The sequence below is a fragment of the Staurois parvus genome, unplaced genomic scaffold (assembly GCF_062004578.1).
Source record: "Staurois parvus isolate SC_StPar_1 unplaced genomic scaffold, SC_StPar_1.0 ptg000054l, whole genome shotgun sequence".
NCBI classification, from domain to species: Eukaryota; Metazoa; Chordata; class Amphibia; order Anura; family Ranidae; genus Staurois; species Staurois parvus.
In genome coordinates, this window is record NW_028317850.1 from 3,393,154 (window position 1) to 3,413,292 (window position 20,139).

Here is a 20,139-nt window from a genome sequence, read left to right on the forward strand (position 1 = left end):
CATCAAACAACATGTAATATTCTGCCCGATTGTGATTAGCTGGTTAGTGGGCATGGAGGAGGAGAGAGAATGTGGGCTGTCATTTCCCACTGTGTATATGCCCACATGCATGACTCTGTAGTCACATGGGTTGCTCAGATGTGATGGGGAGGAAATACTGAGGGTAGAAGTACACTGAAAACTGAGCATGTACACTAGCTGCCAACACTGCTCTGCAAAATCCCCAGCTGCCCTGGGAACATGGACAGGAGGGGGAGATAGAGAACAGCAGGATCTGCCTGGTTTTTTGCAGAATACAGAAAGCAAATTTCATAGTGAACATAAACAGCATATAATACAGCATTTATTAATAGTGTTTAATGATGTGGATTTAATGACAATTAATAAAAAGAATGTGTCCTAAAGGTACAGTCAGGTCCATAAATATTGGGACATCGACACAATTCTAACATTTTTGGCTCTATACACCACCACAATGGATTTGAAATGAAACAAACAAGATGCACTTTAACTGCAGACTGTCAGCTTTAATTTGAGGGTATTTACATCCAAATCAGGTGAACGGTGTAGGAATTACAACAGTTTGCATATGTGCCTCCCACTTGTTAAGGGACCAAAAGTAATGGGACAGAATAATAATCATAAATCAAACTTTCACTTTTTAATACTTGGTTGCAAATCATTTGCAGTCAATTACAGCCTGAAGTCTGGAACGCATAGACATCACCAGACGCTGGGTTTCATCCCCGGTGATGCTCTGCAAGGCCTCTACTGCAACTGTCTTCAATTCTTGCTTGTTCTTGGGGCATTTTCCCTTCAGTTTTGTCTTCAGCAAGTGAAATGCATGCTCAATTGGATTCAGGTCAGGTGATTGACTTGGCCATTGCATAACATTCCACTTCTTTCTCTTAAAAAACTCTTTGGTTGCTTTTGCAGTATGCTTTGGGTCATTGTCCATCTGCACTGTGAAGCGGCGTCCAATGAGTTCTGAAGCATTTGGCTGAATATGAGCAGATAATATTGCCCGAAACACTTCAGAATTCATCCTGCTGCTTTTGTCAGCAGTCACATCATCAATAAATACAAGAGAACCAGTTCCATTGGCAGCCATACATGCCCACGCCATGACACTACCACCACCATGCTTCACTGATGAGGTGGTATGCTTAGGATCATGAGCAGTTCCTTTCCTTCTCCATACTCTTCTCTTCCCATCACTCTGGTACAAGTTGATCTTGGTCTCATCTGTCCATAGGATGTTGTTCCAGAACTGTGAAGGCTTTTTTAGATGTCGTTTGGCAAACTCTAATCTGGCCTTCCTGTTTTTGAGGCTCACCAATGGTTTACATCTTGTGGTGAACCCTCTGTATTCACTCTGGTGCACTCTAAAAAATAATGTTTTGGCTCAACAAAAAAAATTAACGCAACAGTTTGCATCAAGCTTTTTAAGTTATGACAAATGTCTGGTGAAATTAAGTTGAAGCAACAAACTACATTGCATTGAGGTAATGCTTTTCTGATAGAAATGAATGCATTTTTATTTACCGCCAACTTAATTACTGGCATTATAAATAGAGATGAGCGAATTTCTCAAAAATTCGATTCGGCTGATTCGGCGAATTCCAGTGTGAAATTCGATTCGATGCGAATTTCTTCGCTACGAAGATGACTTATAAAAAGGGTTTCTAGGCTTCAGAGAGCCTTTAAATTAGTGCAGAACACTGTACCTTTAATTTAAATGCCCTTGGAGATGAGGAAAGAGAAGGAGAAGGAGAAGGATGAGAAGAAGGAGAAGGATGAGAAGAAGGAGAAGGAGAAGGATGAGAAGAAGGAGAAGGAGAAGGATGAGAAGGAGAAGGATGAGAAGAAGGAGAAGGATGAGGAGAAGAAGGATGAGAAGAAGGAGAAGGAGAAGGATGAGAAGAAGGAGAAGGATGAGAAGAAAGAGAAGGATGAGAAGGAGAAGGATGAGAAGAAGGAGAAGGAGAAGGATGAGAAGAAGGAGAAGGATGAGAAGAAGGAGAAGGATGAGGAGAAGAAGGATGAGAAGAAGGAGAAGGATGAGAAGAAGGAGAAGGAGAAGGATGAGAAGAAGGAGAAGGAGGAGAAGGATGAGCAGAAGGAGAAGGAGAAGGATGAGAAGAAGGAGAAGGATGAGAAGAAGGATGAGAAGAAGGAGAAGGATGAGAAGAAGGAGAAGGAGAAGGATGAGAAGAAGGAGAAGGATGAGAAGAAGGAGAAGGATGAGAAGAAGGATGAGAAGGATGAGAAGAAGGAGAAGGATGAGAAGAAGGAGAAGGATGAGAAGGAGAAGGATGAGAAGAAGGAGAAGGAGAAGCAGAAGGAGAAGGATGAGAAGAAGGAAAAGGAGAAGGATGAGAAGATGGAGAAGGAGAAGGATGAGAAGAAGGAGAAGGAGAAGGATGAGAAGAAGGAGAAGGAGAAGGATGAGAAGAAGGATGAGAAGAAGGAGAAGGATGAGAAGAAGGAGAAGGATGAGAAGAAGAAGGAGAAGGATGAGAAGAAGGAGAAGGATGAGAAGAAGGAGAAGGATGAGAAGAAGGAGAAGGATGAGAAGAAGGAGAAGGAGAAGGATGAGAAGAAGGAGAAGGAGAAGGATGAGAAGAAGGAGAAGGATGAGGAGAAGGAGAAGGATGAGAAGAAGGAGAAGGATGAGAAGAAGGAGAAGGAGAAGGATGAGGAGAAGGAGAAGGATGAGAAGAAGGAGAAGGATGAGAAGAAGGAGAAGGAGAAGGATGAGAAGAAGGAGAAGGATGAGAAGAAGGAGAAGGATGAGAAGATGGAGAAGGAGAAGGATGAGAAGAAGGAGAAGGAGAAGGATGAGAAGAAGGAGAAGGAGAAGGATGAGAAGAAGGAGAAGGATGAGGAGAAGGAGAAGGATGAGAAGAAGGAGAAGGATGAGAAGAAGGAGAAGGATGAGAAGAAGGAGAAGGATGAGAAGAAGGAGAAGGAGAAGGATGAGAAGAAGGAGAAGGATGAGAAGAAGGAGAAGGATGAGAAGAAGGAGAAGGATGAGAAGAAGGAGAAGCAGAAGGAGAAGGAGAAGCAGAAGGAAAAGGATGAGAAGAAGGAGAAGGATGAGGAGAAGGAGAAGGAGAAGCAGAAGGAGAAGGATGAGAAGAAGGAAAAGGAGAAGGATGAGAAGATGGAGAAGGAGAAGGATGAGAAGAAGGAGAAGGAGAAGGATGAGAAGAGGGAGAAGGAGAAGGATGAGAAGAAGGAGAAGGATGAGGAGAAGGAGAAGGATGAGAAGAAGGAGAAGGATGAGAAGAAGGAGAAGGATGAGAAGAAGGAGAAGGAGAAGGATGAGGAGAAGAAGGATGAGAAGAAGGAGAAAGATGAGAAGAAGGAGAAGGAGAAGGATGAGAAGAAGGAGAAGGAGAAGGATGAGAAGAAGGAGAAGGATGAGAAGAAGGATGAGAAGAAGGAGAAGGATGAGAAGAAGGAGAAGGAGAAGGATGAGAAGAAGGAGAAGGATGAGAAGAAGGAGAAGGATGAGAAGAAGGATGAGAAGGATGAGAAGAAGGAGAAGGATGAGAAGGAGAAGGATGAGAAGAAGGAGAAGGAGAAGCAGAAGGAGAAGGATGAGAAGAAGGAAAAGGAGAAGGATGAGAAGATGGAGAAGGATGAGAAGAAGGAGAAGGAGAAGGATGAGAAGAAGGAGAAGGAGAAGGATGAGAAGAAGGAGAAGGAGAAGGATGAGAAGAAGGAGAAGGATGAGAAGAAGGATGAGAAGAAGGAGAAGGATGAGAAGAAGGAGAAGGATGAGAAGAAGAAGGAGAAGGATGAGAAGAAGGAGAAGGATGAGAAGAAGGAGAAGGATGAGAAGAAGGAGAAGGAGAAGGATGAGAAGAAGGAGAAGGATGAGAAGAAGGAGAAGGATGAGAAGAAGGAGAAGGATGAGAAGAAGGAGAAGCAGAAGGAGAAGGAGAAGCAGAAGGAAAAGGATGAGAAGAAGGAGAAGGATGAGGAGAAGGAGAAGGAGAAGCAGAAGGAGAAGGATGAGAAGAAGGAAAAGGAGAAGGATGAGAAGATGGAGAAGGAGAAGGATGAGAAGAAGGAGAAGGAGAAGGATGAGAAGAGGGAGAAGGAGAAGGATGAGAAGAAGGAGAAGGATGAGGAGAAGGAGAAGGATGAGAAGAAGGAGAAGGATGAGAAGAAGGAGAAGGATGAGAAGAAGGAGAAGGAGAAGGATGAGAAGAAGGAGAAGGAGAAGGATGAGGAGAAGAAGGATGAGAAGAAGGAGAAAGATGAGAAGAAGGAGAAGGAGAAGGATGAGAAGAAGGAGAAGGATGAGAAGAAGGAGAAGGATGAGAAGAAGGATGAGAAGAAGGAGAAGGATGAGAAGAAGGAGAAGGAGAAGGATGAGAAGAAGGAGAAGGATGAGAAGAAGGAGAAGGATGAGAAGAAGGATGAGAAGGATGAGAAGAAGGAGAAGGATGAGAAGGAGAAGGATGAGAAGAAGGAGAAGGAGAAGCAGAAGGAGAAGGATGAGAAGAAGGAAAAGGAGAAGGATGAGAAGATGGAGAAGGATGAGAAGAAGGAGAAGGAGAAGGATGAGAAGAAGGAGAAGGAGAAGGATGAGAAGAAGGAGAAGGAGAAGGATGAGAAGAAGGAGAAGGATGAGAAGAAGGATGAGAAGAAGGAGAAGGATGAGAAGAAGGAGAAGGATGAGAAGAAGAAGGAGAAGGATGAGAAGAAGGAGAAGGATGAGAAGAAGGAGAAGGATGAGAAGAAGGAGAAGGAGAAGGATGAGAAGAAGGAGAAGGATGAGAAGAAGGAGAAGGATGAGAAGAAGGAGAAGGATGAGAAGAAGGAGAAGGAGAAGGATGAGAAGAAGGAGAAGGAGAAGGATGAGGAGAAGCAGAAGGATGAGAAGAAGGAGAAGGATGAGAAGAAGGAGAAGGAGAAGGATGAGAAGAAGGAGAAGGATGAGAAGAAGGAGAAGGAGAAGGATGAGAAGATGGAGAAGGAGAAGGATGAGAAGAAGGAGAAGGAGAAGGATGAGAAGAAGGAGAAGGTGAAGGATGAGAAGAAGGAGAAGGATGAGGAGAAGGAGAAGGATGAGAAGAAGGAGAAGGATGAGAAGAAGGAGAAGGATGAGAAGAAGGAGAAGGATGAGAAGAAGGAGAAGGATGAGAAGAAGGAGAAGGAGAAGGATGAGAAGAAGGAGAAGGATGAGAAGAAGGAGAAGGATGAGAAGAAGGAGAAGGAGAAGGAGAAGCAGAAGGAGAAGGATGAGAAGAAGGAGAAGGATGAGAAGAAGGAGAAGGAGAAGGAGAAGCAGAAGGAGAAGGATGAGAAGAAGGAAAAGGAGAAGGATGAGAAGATGGAGAAGGAGAAGGATGAGAAGAAGGAGAAGGAGAAGGATGAGAAGAAGGAGAAGGATGAGAAGATGGAGAAGGAGAAGGATGAGAAGAAGGAGAAGGAGAAGGATGAGAAGAAGGAGAAGGAGAAGGATGAGAAGAAGGAGAAGGAGAAGGATGAGAAGAAGGAGAACGATGAGAAGAAGGATGAGAAGAAGGAGAAGGATGAGAAGAAGGAGAAGGAGAAGGATGAGAAGAAGGAGAAGGATGAGAAGAAGGAGAAGGATGAGAAGAAGGATGAGAAGAAGGATGAGAAGAAGGATGAGAAGAAGGAGAAGGATGAGAAGAAGGACAGTTCTGTGACAGTTTCTGTCTATTTCTGACAGTTCTGGGACATTCACTCCATACAGCTGTTTCAACCGCTGTATGGAGGGAATGTCATGGAACTGTCAGAAATAGACTATTAATGACAGTTCTGGGACTGTCCTTCCATGCAGCGGTTGAAACATTGTATGTATTTGTTTCCATAAATGGATCCATTTATGGAAACAAATACATACAATGTTTCAACCGCTGTATGGAAGGACAGTCCCAGAACTGTCATTAATAGTCTATTTCTGACAGTTCTATGACATTCCCTCCATACAGCGGTTGAAACAGCTGTATGGAGTGAATGTCCCAGAACTGTCAGAAATAGACTATTTATGACAGTTCTGGGACTGTCCTTCCATACAGCGGTTGAAACATTGTATGTATTTGTTTCCATAAATGGATCCATTTATGGAAACAAATACATACAATGTTTCAACCGCTGTATGGAAGGACAGTCCCAGAACTGTCATTAATAGTCTATTTCTGACAGTTCCATGACATTCCCTCCATACAGCGGTTGAAACAGCTGTATGGAGTGATTGTCCCAGAACTGTCAGAAATAGTCTATTTCTGACAGTTCTGGGACATTCACTCCATACAGCTGTTTCAACCGCTGTATGGAGGGAATGTCATGGAACTGTCAGAGTCCCAGAACTGTCATTAATAGTCTATTTCTGACAGTTCCATGACATTCCCTCCATACAGCGGTTGAAACAGCTGTATGGAGTGAATGTCCCAGAACTGTCAGAAATAGACTATTTATGACAGTTCTGGGACATTCACTCCATACAGCGGTTGAAACATTGTATCTATTTTTTTCCATAAATGACATTCTGCAGATACACTTAGAGGAGCGCTGCAGATACACTTTTTGCCGGCTTGGAATTATTCTTATTTTCATCCTACTTCTTCTTTTTCTTCTTATGAGGATGAGGATGAAGAAGAAGAAGTAGGATGAAAATAAGATTAATTCCAAGCCGGCAAAAAGAGTATCTGCAGCGCTCCTCTAAGTGTATTTGCAGAATGTCATTTATGGAAAAAAATAGATACAATGATTCAACCGCAGTATGGAGTGAATGTGCCAGAACTGCCATAAATAGTCTATTTCTGACAGTTCTGGGACATTCACTCCATACAGCTGTTTCAACCGCTGTATGGAGGGAATGTCATAGAACTGTCAGAAATAGACTATTAATGACAGTTCTGGGACTGTCCTTCCATACAGCGGTTGAAACATTGTATGTATTTGTTTCCATAAATGGATCCATTTATGGAAACAAATACATACAATGTTTCAACCGCTGTATGGAAGGACAGTCCCAGAACTGTCATTAATAGTCTATTTCTGACAGTTCTATGACATTCCCTCCATACAGCGGTTGAAACAGCTGTATGGAGTGAATGTCCCAGAACTGTCAGAAATAGACTATTTATGACAGTTCTGGGACTGTCCTTCCATACAGCGGTTGAAACATTGTATCTATTTTTTTCCATAAATGACATTCTGCAAATACACTTAGAGGAGCGCTGCAGATACACTTTTTGCCGGCTTGGAATTAATCTTATTTTCATCCTACTTCTTCTTCTTCATCCTCATCCTCATAAGAAGAAAAAGAAGAAGTAGGATGAAAATAAGAATAATTCCAAGCCGGCAAAAAGTGTATCTGCAGCGCTCCTCTAAGTGTATCTGCAGAATGTCATTTATGGAAAAAAATAGATACAATGTTTCAACCGCTGTATGGAGTGAATGTCCCAGAACTGTCATAAATAGTCTATTTCTGACAGTTCTGGGACATTCACTCCATACAGCTGTTTCAACCGCTGTATGGAGGGAATGTCATAGAACTGTCAGAAATAGACTATTAATGACAGTTCTGGGACTGTCCTTCCATACAGCGGTTGAAACATTGTATCTATTTGTTTCCATAAATGGATCCATTTATGGAAACAAATAGATACAATGTTTCAACCGCTGTATGGAAGGACAGTCCCAGAACTGTCATTAATAGTCTATTTCTGACAGTTCTATGACATTCCCTCCATACAGCGGTTGAAACAGCTGTATGGAGTGAATGTCCCAGAACTGTCAGAAATAGACTATTTATGACAGTTCTGGGACATTCCCTCCATACAGCGGTTTCCGGCAAAAAGTGTATGTGCAGAGTTCCTCTATTCTGCAGATACACTTAGAGGAGCTCTGCAGATACACTTAGAGGAGCTCTGCACATACACTTTTTGCCGGCTTGGAATTATTCTTATTTTCATCCTACTTCTTCTTCTTCTTCATCCTCATCCTCTTCTTCTTCTTCTGAGGATGAGGATGAGGATGAAGAAGAAGAAGAAGAAGAAGAAGTAGGATGAAAATAAGATTAGTTCCAAGCCGGCAAAAAGTGTATGTGCAGAGCTCCTCTAAGTGTATCTGCAGAGCTCCTCTAAGTGTATCTGCAGAATAGAGGAACTCTGCACATACACTTTTTGCCAGCTTGCAATTATTCTTATTTTCATCCTACTTCTTCTTCTTCTTCTTCTTCTTCATCCTCTTCTTCTTCTTCTGAGGATGAGGATAAAGAAGAAGAAGAAGCAGAAGTAGGATGAAAATAAGATTAATTCCAAACAGGCAAAAAGTGTATGTGCAGAGCTCCTCTAAGTGTATCTGCAGAGCTCCTCTAAGTGTATCTGCAGAATAGAGGAACTCTGCACATACACTTTTTGCCGGCTTGGAATTATTCTTATTTTCATCCTACTTCTTCTTCTTCTTCTTCATCCTCATCCTCATCCTCAGAAGAAGAGGATGAGGATGAGGATGAAGAAGAAGAAGAAGAAGAAGTAGGATGAAAGGAAGAATAATTCCAAGCCGGCAAAAAGTGTATGTGCAGAGTTCCTCTATTTCTGACAGTTCTCTCACAGCTTCTTCACATGTACAGTGGTTGAAACATCTGTATCCTAAATGTAAACTAATAGATACAATGTTTCAACCGCTAAACATGTGTTCCTTCTGTCAGAGAACTGTCAGAAATAGCGGAGCTCACTGCAGGGACACTTTTGCCGGCTGATCGGGAAATGTTCGATTCGCGCACCCGAAGTAGGCAAAATTTCGGTTTCGCCGCGAATCGAATATTTCCTGAAATTCGACTCGAATTCCGGTTCGCCTGGTTCGATTCGCTCATCTCTAATTATAAACACATGTTTTTAAGTTGAGTACTTAAACATATTAAGTTAATTCAAATAGTTTTTCCAGTTTTTATAAGAAACCTTCAAGTCACATGTACTTAATTGCTACAATTATGAGCAAGTTTTTTAAAGTTAAAAAGCAGTTAAAAATCAAGTTGATCCAAATTGATTTTCTGTATTAGTTTTTAGCTTTGTTTTTTATACTAGCTTTCAAAAATGAATTAATCAGTTTAAGCTTACACTAGAATGTGTTGCAGAAACCCCGCAATCTGTGTGCATTTCGCGCACCGCATTCAAATCGCACTACCCTTGCAGTCTGCAGTGGATGTCAGTGTTGCAAACACAGTGCATTTGCCGGCACCAGATTGCATGGTACAAAACAAAACATGCAATCTGGTTGCACTGTGGTTCAAAAATTGGTGCATGCATGTCTTTGGTGCGATGTGGTGTGATTTGAGCTCATTCAAAATGAATGGGCTCAAATTGCATTACACTGAACCACATGTGAATTGCACAGGAATGTGTTGCAGTTCCTTTGTGATTCACATGCACTTCATTGTGTGAACCAAGGCCCAACAATCCAATTGTTAAACAATTGACATTTTTTGCACACCAAAATCAAATCCTTAAAGTTGTACTGATGAATGAGTAAGCACTTTGCATTAAGAATTTTTTAATATTGTCTGTCTGGTGCAGAAACTGTTTCTCTACAAGACCTTTGCTATATTGTGCAACAAATTGTGGCAATATAGTGAAGCTATTGGAGGATATTGAAAGTTGATATTTTGAGAGCTTTCTTACAATTTGCTATATTCTTTCCGCATTACCCTGCGACAACCATTTTGTGAACTGAAATAAAAGTGAAAAATGTCATCTGAGTATGACTGTGCTATCGAACACATACGTTCTTCAGAGAATACTGTACTTGAGACCCATTACTTTAGCACTGGCTTTCAGTCCATCAAGTTCAAAGAACAGTTTTTGAAACAACTGAGACTTGATTTGTGTTAAGTGAATGGGGGTGGAGACTTGCAATGCAGCTCTCAATGTAGAGCAATATTAAGTTACCAAGTCAAATTTATTAAGGTACCTTAACTTAAATTTCATTGTACAACAATGAATGCAGAAATGTAACTGTACATGACACACAATATTAAGTTGATGTAATTTCCAACATTATCATTTCAACACAACTCATGAAAGTAGGTTTTTAAATGAAAAAGTTTATTTAAACCAATAAATTAGGATTTTTATCTTGGAAATACACATTTAATTAAGTGGTGGTAACAGGTCGCTTGAGTTATTTTTTAGAGTGTGAAGTCTTCTCTTCATTGTTGACTTTGACACACATACAAAGTATAAAGTGCTGATTGCTATAAATAACAATATATCATAATACATATAATAATCCGATAAGAATCCTTGATAAATGATGTCCAAAAAAAAAATAAATTGTTATATAATGTCCAAAAAAATGTATTAAATAGTCCTCCAAAGAAACAATCCACAGAGTGACTTCCAGCAAAGTGATATTCCCAATTGTTTCTGGAGATCAGACCTCAAAGGAAAGAGAACTCACATATTGTAATACCATAAATATACATGGGATCAAACGAACATCACTGCAAACGCATGTGAATCACACTAAACCACAAGTGATCACTAAAAAAGGTGAGTATTAGTGTGAACTTGTGCGGGAAAACGCTAGTGACACTTGCATGCAGTGTTCACACTGTGAAAGATGTGTCCACTTCTAAGTATAAGGATTGAACACCCTTACCAGAGCGTGGATTTAAACCAGCATGTAAAATCCCAATCAAGAGACCGCCTTGTGGATTCAGCAAATAGAACACAAATCCTCCATCCATACATAGGTTCACTCAATGCCACTGAACAGGCTATAATGGTGCACTTCAAAAAAACTCATCCAATACTACTTCTCTGTAAGCAATTGACTCTGGATATTGCCACCAAAACCCAGCAATGATAGGCTCATTGATAACCAGATAAACTTTAATGAATAACAAAAGTCATAAACAACAATAAAACAGCCAGACCCTCTGCAGATCCTTAGGAGCGCTCCTTCTGCATCTCTGAATGAGGATTCCAGGATCCAAGATGGCCGTCCGGTAACTTCCGGCTATGCTGTGTGTCTTGACGTCACTTCCCTTTGACGCATTTCGTCACCTGACTTATTCATAAAGGGTAAGGACGTCTAACAGGAAGGTCTTATTTATACTCCTCTCGGACATAGGCACTGAGGTCAACACCGCCATATTACTGAAGGGACCGCTGCCCATACAGCGCATCACTATTGTGGTCCCGATATTTGCAGCAAATACACCTCATTACTTGGCTAAATGTTCTCAGAGCTTCATTAAATAACAAATAATAAACAAAATACAGAAATCCATGATAATTAAAAAAAATATGCAATATAATATAATATAATAATAACGATCTTGCTACTCCCCCTAGAGGGCAAGGGATAAATTGCCAATGGAAATAGCATAAAAATAAAATATACAGTATAATTTATAATAATAACGATCTTGCTACTCCACCTTGAGGGCAAGGGATGAACTGCCAATGGAAATAGCATAACTGAATGAACATGTAACCTATACATATTCCCAATATCAACCTATCAGGACAATACACAATTTCATAGTAAATACTAAGCCAAATATACTGTTCGGGTAATGGATATACCATTTAAAATTATATAAAAAATATAAAATATAAAAAGATTAATATATATAAAATATATATACTTCATCTTATAAAACTACAGCTAAATACTAGTAATTATAAAATTATAAATTATCATAGATCCTCTCATAAATAGATCAAAAATAGTATAAAAACTCCAAAAAGAAAATTTAAAAATTACAGATAAAAGAATTAAGATCCAGATCCACATTCAACCCATAGGGTCTCAAGGTCTTAAGTTCAAATATCCAGGAGGTCTCGTTTTGGGAAAGGGCTTTTAATTTGTCACCACCCCTCCAATGCGTATCCATCCTGTCTGTTCCACAAAACTTCAGCATACTCGGGTCGCAATTATGGCGATCCCTAAAATGCATTGAGAGGCAGTGTTCCTTTTTCCCTTTCTTTATATTGGTTATATGTTCCCCTAATCTGATATGTAGAGACCTAGAAGTTCTTCCTACATACTGAAGTTTGCAGGAACATTCCATTAAATACGTCATATATTTGGTTGAACATGTAATACATTTTTTAATTTTAAAATTTGCCCCTGTGTTGTTAGATATAAATTCAGATATAGATCTTCTTGTCATATTATTAGCCTTACATGTAGTACATATTTTGCAAAGATAAAATCCTTTAAAATCAAACATATGTGTTTTGCTGCGTTTTGGGGGAGAAATAATGCTTTTAACTAAAATATTCCTTAAATTCGTATTCTTCCTATAGATAAAAGAGGGCTTTTTTGGCAGACTAGGACGCAATACTGTGTCCTTCTTCAGTATGGGCCAATATTTATGAAAGACAGATTCCATCTCTTTATACTGACAGTTGAAACCGGAAATGAAGGCATATTGGGCTTTATCAAGCTTGTCTTTTTTCTTTACTACCCTTCTAATTTTCTTATCTCCTATATAGTTTTACTGACCTCAAATCTAGTTCGTTCCAGTATATCGGGATCATATCCCTTTTCAACAAACCTATTTTTGATAATCTCTGTTTGTTCTATAAATTCTGCCAGCCTGGAACAATTTCTCAGAATTCTGATAAATTGTCCCTTAGGGATACTATTGATCCAAGAAGGGTGATGACAGCTGCTAGTGGGAATATACCCATTTCTATCAGTCTCTTTGAAGTACGTTTTCCTGAGTAGAATCCCATTTTCTATAAAAATGCTTAAATTAAAAAAATTGACTGGTGCCATATCCATATTAATCGAGAAACCCAAATAATGCTCATTATTCTTAATAACATGTAAAAAAAACTTTCAATGTCTCCATCGGACCTTCCCAGATAACCAAAATGTAATCTATATATCTTTTCCACAGGGTAAGGCCGGACCATCTATTGTTAAAAATCACCTTCTCCTCCCACTTACTTAAGAAAATGTTCGCCCATCGCTACGCCCTTCCTTTGTTCATAAAAATTGCCTCCATACCAAAAATAATTTTTTCCCATACAGAAATCCAATAGCTGTATAATGAATTTCCTCTGTTTCACATGGAGATCTGTATACTTTTTAAGGGCCCACTGACACCTATACACCTACCTCCTGGAGAGTGTTCTTGATCTAGCCAACTGTTGTGAAGGGTGTTTTCTTCACCAGGGAAAGAATTCTTCGGTCATCCACCACAGTTGTTTTCCGTGGTCTTCCGGGTCTTTTGGTGTTGCTGAGCTCACCGGTGCGTTCCTTCTTTTTAAGAATGTTCCAAACAGTTGTTTTGGCCACGCCTAATGTTTTTGCTATCTCTCTGATGGGTTTGTTTTGTTTTTTCAGCCTAATGATGGCTTGCTTCACTGATAGTGACAGCTCTTTGGATCTCATCTTGAGAGTTGACAGCAACAGATTCCAAATGCAAATAGCACACTTGAAATGACCTTTTATCTGCTCATTGTAATTGGAATAATGAGGGAATAACACACACCTGGCCATGAAACAGCTGAGAAGCCAATTGTCCCATTACTTTTGGTCCCTTAACAAATGGGAGGCACATATGCAAACTGTTGTAATTCCTACACCGTTCACCTGATTTGGATGTAATTATCCTCAAATTAAAGCTGACAGTCTGCAGTTAAAGCACATCTTGTTTGTTTCATTTCAAATCCATTGTGGTGGTGTATAGAGCCAAAACTTTTAGAATTGTGTCAATGTCCCAATATTTATGGACCTGACTGTAAATACATTTCTTAGAGGTTTCCAAATATAGCAACATTTTCTAATCCCTAGGCTATATAATAATTCTGGGGAGGTCTCATCAAACATCAAATTTAAACAGATCAAGTCCAGCCTCACTGCTACCAAACTTATATGATCAGAAAATGGAGAATAGCCATTGGAAGTTTCATATTATTATTTTGTTCACGTCAGATATAAGGCTTATGACCTAAGAAGGCTCTGTCAGGGTAAATTGTGGCTGCTTTAGAGAAATAAAGGTCTTGGCAATCAGAATATTTCATACTAATAGTCAATGAATTTTTGCTCACAAAGAAGCAATGTTTAAAAACAAACAAAAGAAAAAAATCTGCAACTATCCAATCTGTCAAACACTTCAACCTAGTATTTTTTTTTTCTTTTCAGCTTGCTACCATGCCTTTTCCCACACCCAAACGTTCCATTAAAATAGTCATTATGTACACATTGTTATTTCCTATGTGCGCACAACAAATGAACATAAATACTTTTTCTTCTCTTTGTTTCTGAACAATGAGCTGACCATAAGCACTAAGGTTTACAGTCATGTCATTGGCTTGGTGGTGCAGTGCTAGGTGATGGAGGCTGTGACGTAAACACTCTCAGCCTCACCCTGTACAGAGATTTTCCAGCTTATGGTGCATCAGTCTCAACCTTTTCAACACAGTGGAACCCTTGAAATAACTTTCCGGGAAAGCTAAAAGGGAACCCTTGCTAAAACGTACTATATCTACAACTCATGATACACTAGCTTGATGGTTAGTGGGAAGAATGTTCCATACACTTGTGGTCATTGGGAAGAATTACCCCCTTACAGATATCTAAAAAGGTCAATTGTGCTGGTGGTTACTCATCTGAGAGGCAGAAATTGCTCCTTGCTCAAGAAACCCCTAGCAACCTCTGGAGGAACCCTAGTTGAGAAACCGTAGTCTAAGCATGAGTGTGACTATCACTGAGACAGGTCAACTGAGCTGTTAACACTTTACACACACAGAAACACACGGCGCAGCATGTATTGTTTATATTCTGACTTCAGAAAATGTCTGTATCACTCACTACCACTTCCAGAAAGGAATGTAAAAAATGTTACACTACTGTAGCTTTCTCAGAGAGGCAGAGCTCCTCCAATTCTAAGATCATTCAGAAATTTAAAGAATTCTAGGCATGGTATATGTTCACATAGTTACATTAGTCCAGCTTGGTATACTATTAATGGCTGATGCTCCTGGAAGCTGGAAATCATTGAAGTAAACACCACTGCCAGTGTTCTGCAGTGGCTTTCAAGTCCTGTGCTGAGTAGCCAGCCTGATACATTGCAAAACATTCTCTGATTGGAGAAAGTGGAGAGCATAATGTCAACACCCTGCCTCTCCACCTCAAACGCTTCTCATTTATTCCAAAAAGTGCAAAGCATTCTCTGAATGGGACCTGTGCTGAGCGGCTGACCTTCTTTATTCACAGTGCATTAGGATGGCTGCTCAGTATGGATTCAGATGAATTGGAATTGAATTTGATGTGGGGATACCTTCAGCTGCCATTGTGCTCTTGCTGGGCATTCCGTGCATCCCTAGGAGTGGGCTCTCTCCAGGCAAACATGCCCATAATCTATCCACTGCTATATGTGCTCTAACTTGGAGACTCTTAAAATTATATAGTTAGGATTGCAGATCACAGAGGTGCCTTGTAGGCACAGTTGCATATATATGACTCCAAAGACATGCTGGTAGGTGAATTGTCCTTAGTATGTGTATGTATGAATGTGAGTTAGGGACCTTAGATTGTATGCCTCTTGAGGGTTAGGGACTGATGTGAATGTACAATATATATGTAAAGCGCTGCGCAAATTGACGGCGCTATATACGTACCTGAAATAAATAAATATATATATATATATATTTATATAAACACACACACGCAAATATGTGCAAACTAAACACTCTGTTTTAACGTGAATAGTAAGACAGGCTCTATGTATTTTTTGTAGGCTAGTTGGTAAGTGTGCTAGGAAATTTTTATTTGAGATCTGCTCAGTATGGGACCTGGAAGCCAGTGTACATGACTGAAGTAGTGGTGTCTACTTCGGTGATTTCCAGCTTCCAGGGGCATCGGCCAGGTATGGTATTAACACAGGGCATTTTTTCAGCTGGAACTTGGTGGAACTCAGTTCTGCCACCTCCAGTTCAGGCCTTCTGCTCCCTGTTCACCACTATCACCTGTAAACATAGAAGTGTAGCTTCTGTGTTCATGAGTGACAGCATGTCTTCCAGTGGCCCCCACAGATCTGATCTCCTGAGTGGCTCCCACTGAATGTAGGACAGGGACAAATGAGATGCAGGTGCTCAGGGTGCAGTGCAGTAATGGGTGGGAAAGGGGCATAACATGGTAAGTTGCACTATCTGTGATTTCCATCTTTTTCCCTGATGCCCGGATAATGTTCCCTACTAGATGATCTTCCTGCAAGTTAGAGAAGCAGAGCCATCTTCTGTGTTTGGGGAGGTACTAGAGTTGCCTGGGTACTTCAGCTTAATACAGCAACAAAAGTAAAGCACATGGAAGATGGTGGAGCTTTTAAAGTGGTGGAAGAAGGTGAGGGCAGTGGAGGGCGGTTGTGTGCAGAGGTCAGAGCTGAAGAGGATTAAAAGTTAGATATGGATGGGAGATGCAGATGAACTCATCACTCTGTGTGTAGTGCACTCATGGACTCTGCACTCTGTACATAGCAAACCCCTGAACTCTGCGTCTAGCACACACTGTTAGTGGAATTTGGCCTCACCTACCAATTGATGTGGTTTTGCCATTGTGTGTGTGTGTGTGTGTTTTTGGGGGGGAGGGCGCTTTAGGGCATGGTTGAGTTTCTGCACCTTTTCTCTGAGAAAAAAGCCCTGTATACACATATTTACATTGGTCCAAGCTGAACCAATGTAACTATGCAAAAACTATACCTAAATCAGAATCTGGAATTCTTCTTTAAATATTGTTTTAATGGAAAGAAAAAAAAAAGGTGAAAAAATAAAATAGTAGAAAGGGTACCACAAAACAGACATAAGAAACAGTACAAACAAAACGTTTAAAATACTTAAAGCAGAACCAAAGGCAAAACTTTTTTTTCTCATTTTGGACAGAGTAAGGGAAGGTTAAAACTGCTGTCAGGTTTTCTTTTTGTCATCCTTGCCCCATTGCAGAGATTTCCCTTCACTTGCTGTCCTATAGCCATAACAAGAGGTTAGAGGAAATCCCTCTAAAGTGCCAGGAATACTTGGTTGTCACCATGGTCCCCAGAATTAGTGTCCTCACTGAAGATTTCCTGTCTACTTCTATTCTGGGCCAACCCAAAATTTTTGATTTCCTATGACTTTCACTTTCGGTGGTAATTGTAAACATGACAAATAGGGTGAATTTCCCTAACAGAGGCATACACACATTAACAAAATCCTGACAGGTGTTCTAATATCTCTGCCTAAAACTAAAAGAAAAGTGTTGTCTTGAGACGGTGCACAGGCACAGTTGTGATTACTTGAGGATTAAGACCAGCTCAATGTAGGAAGTGTTATTGGCCTTAATAAAGTGACTTCGCATTCTTAATGGTTCCTGTTGGTAAATCAAGAGCTTCCAGCTGCTTGTTCAGCTACCTTTTCTTGTTCCCTGGACAAGCAATGCAGATTCCGCACCCAATCAAAAAGTTTAGATTTTTTGAGTTTTGGCGTGCAGGACTGTTTTATAATGCTATTTATCCTACGTAAGTCCATATTTCCATAGAACAATGCTTCACAATCCACAGTCTGTCAGATCAATCAGAATCAGATTGTGAAGGTTATTTACTAAAGCTGGAGAATGCAAAATCTGGTGTAACTCTGCACAGAATCCAATCAGCTTTCAGGTTTTATTATCCATGGGACACAGCCGATGACATATCACTACACCGGCCCATTGCTAGTGTCGTGTGACCGCTGTGACCAATCACAGCAGATCATATGTAGATTGTATACAATTAATGGCTTCCTGTCATGCCATCCATTGTATACAATTGTGTTGTTAGCTGTGATTGAGCAAAGCAGTCACATGGTACAGACAGGGCCAATCACAGCCCATCTGTATCATGTGTAAGCTTTGCCCAATCACAGCTAATAACAACAAAAGACTGAATGAATCAGTTTCATTCAGTAACAATGATTGCAAATATCGATGACATACATTGGTAGTAGAAATCATAATGTGTAAAAAAAAAAATGTGTGTTGAAAAAAAAAAGAAAAAATAATAAATAAATAAATAGCAGTAAAAAAAGAAAAAATAATGTAATAAAAAAATAGAAAAATTAAAAAAAAACAAATATTAAATTATCATTTTTATTTTTTTCTGCATACTCCCACAAGTCAGTGCCCCTGATCACTGCCACACCAGTTATATAATCACGCTGTACTGAACTGGTGACAGACAATATGTATAAAAAAAAAAATAAATTTTTTAATGTCTATATTTTCCAAAAAATTGTAACAAAAACTTACACCTCCAAAAAACTCACCATGCCTCTTACTAAATACCTTGGACTGTCTATTTTCCAAAAATGGGTAATTTGGGGGGTATTTGTATTATGCTGGCATTTTAGGGCCTCAAGAAATTAGATTGGCTGTCAGTGCATTGATTGATCAATTGTCAGATATATATACCATGGTTTGTGGACTCTATAACTTTCCTACAGACTAAGTAATATATACTAATTTGGGGTATTTTCACCAAAGAAATGTAGGAGAATACATTTTGACCTAAATGTATGAAGAAATGTTATTTATTTGCAAAATTGTATAACAAAAACGAAGAAAAACGACTTTTTTTCAAAAGTTTCAGCTTTTTTTTGTTTATTTAGCAAAAAAATAAAAAACTCAGTGGTGATTTAATACCACCAAAAGAAAGCTCTATTTGTGTGAAAAAAATGCTAAAATGAAAATTTTATAAGAAAAACATTTTTTTTCAAAATGTTTGGACTTTCATTGTTATAGCAAAAAAATAAAAATCCCAGAGGTGAATAAATACCACTATCTATCTCAAAAATGCTAAAAAATTCATATGGGTACAGTGTTGCATGACAGCACATTTGTCATTCAAAGTACAACAACACTGAAAGCTGAAAATTGGCCTGGGCAGGAAGGGGGTAAAAGTGCCCAGTATTGAAGTGGTTATCTATAATTCTCCTAGGAGGTCTAATTAGATTTTTTGTGGACTTCTGGACTATAGCCAAATATCACTAGTCTAGAAGATGGTTGAACTGGATGGACTTTTGTCTTTTTTCAGCCAGACTAACTATGTAACATTAGATCAGAGTCCCCTTATAGCAGCCCTGTACTTCTTACGGGGTCTCTAAGGGAATTGGGGGGTGCTGATATAAGGGGACTATGATCTAATGGGGGGGATCTCCAAGGAGGAGTGCTACTATAAAGGGACTCTGATCTAATGGGGGCTCTCGGGGGGGGGGGGGGGGGGGGTGCTGACTGCTGATTTAATGGTTGGTCACCAACCATTAGATCAGCAGTCAGCACCCCCCCTCCTTAGAGACCTCCATTAGATCCCACTTACAGAAACAATTAGGTTGAGTCCCCTTGTATCAGTGCCCCTTGCCCCAATTAGCCTGCCTGCAACCCAGGAAGTGTGGGAACCGGGGTTTGGGGGTGGAGCTGGGAGGTGCAGCAGCTCTACTGTAACATTATTTTCCTCCCACTGTGCAGGGGAAGAGGCAGGGGAGTCAGGGAGAATGCAAAGATAGCACAAGCAGGACCCACACAGGATTGAAATTCACACTGGTGCTGAGGTGCACTGAGAGCAGACCACCCGGCATTTGCTTCAGCACTGGGCCAGGATGGTTGGAATGATGATATTTATGTCCAGGTTTCAGGAGGACTGAAACCTGGTCACCCAGCACATTCGGGATGTTGTGCTAATTTCTATGCCGTACGCCCCCTCTAAATGTTGCACCTGGGGCAACAGCACCGGCTGCCCCCCCCTCCACACTACACCACTGGTCAAGCCCCCACTATTAGGGAAAGGGATGCCAAGGAAAGCCTTTCAGTTACGTGCCTGCAGAATCAAACATCACAGAAGGGTATTAAACGTATTTTTCACAAATCAAAATGTGATTATGGCTAATAAATACTTCCTGTATTAACCAGTTCCTGCCCGGCCAATAACGTAATGACAGCCAAGCAGGACTTTTGTCAATCCGGGTGGGCCTCATATGATAACCGATCTGTGTACCGTCCCATTGCTGGTACCATATGACTGCTGTGACCAATCACAGTAGATCACGTGACAATTGTAAACAATGGATGGCTTCCCTTTCATGTCATCCATTGTATACAATTGTGTTGATAGCTGTGATT

General features: G+C 40.2%; 1 long non-coding RNA gene across 1 annotated transcript in view; it reads right to left on the minus strand.

Moving 5' to 3' along the window:
* LOC149470041 (uncharacterized) overlaps positions 1–20,139 on the minus strand; it is a 120,356-nt gene that overhangs the window by 79,247 nt on the left and 20,970 nt on the right. The window lies entirely within an intron of this gene.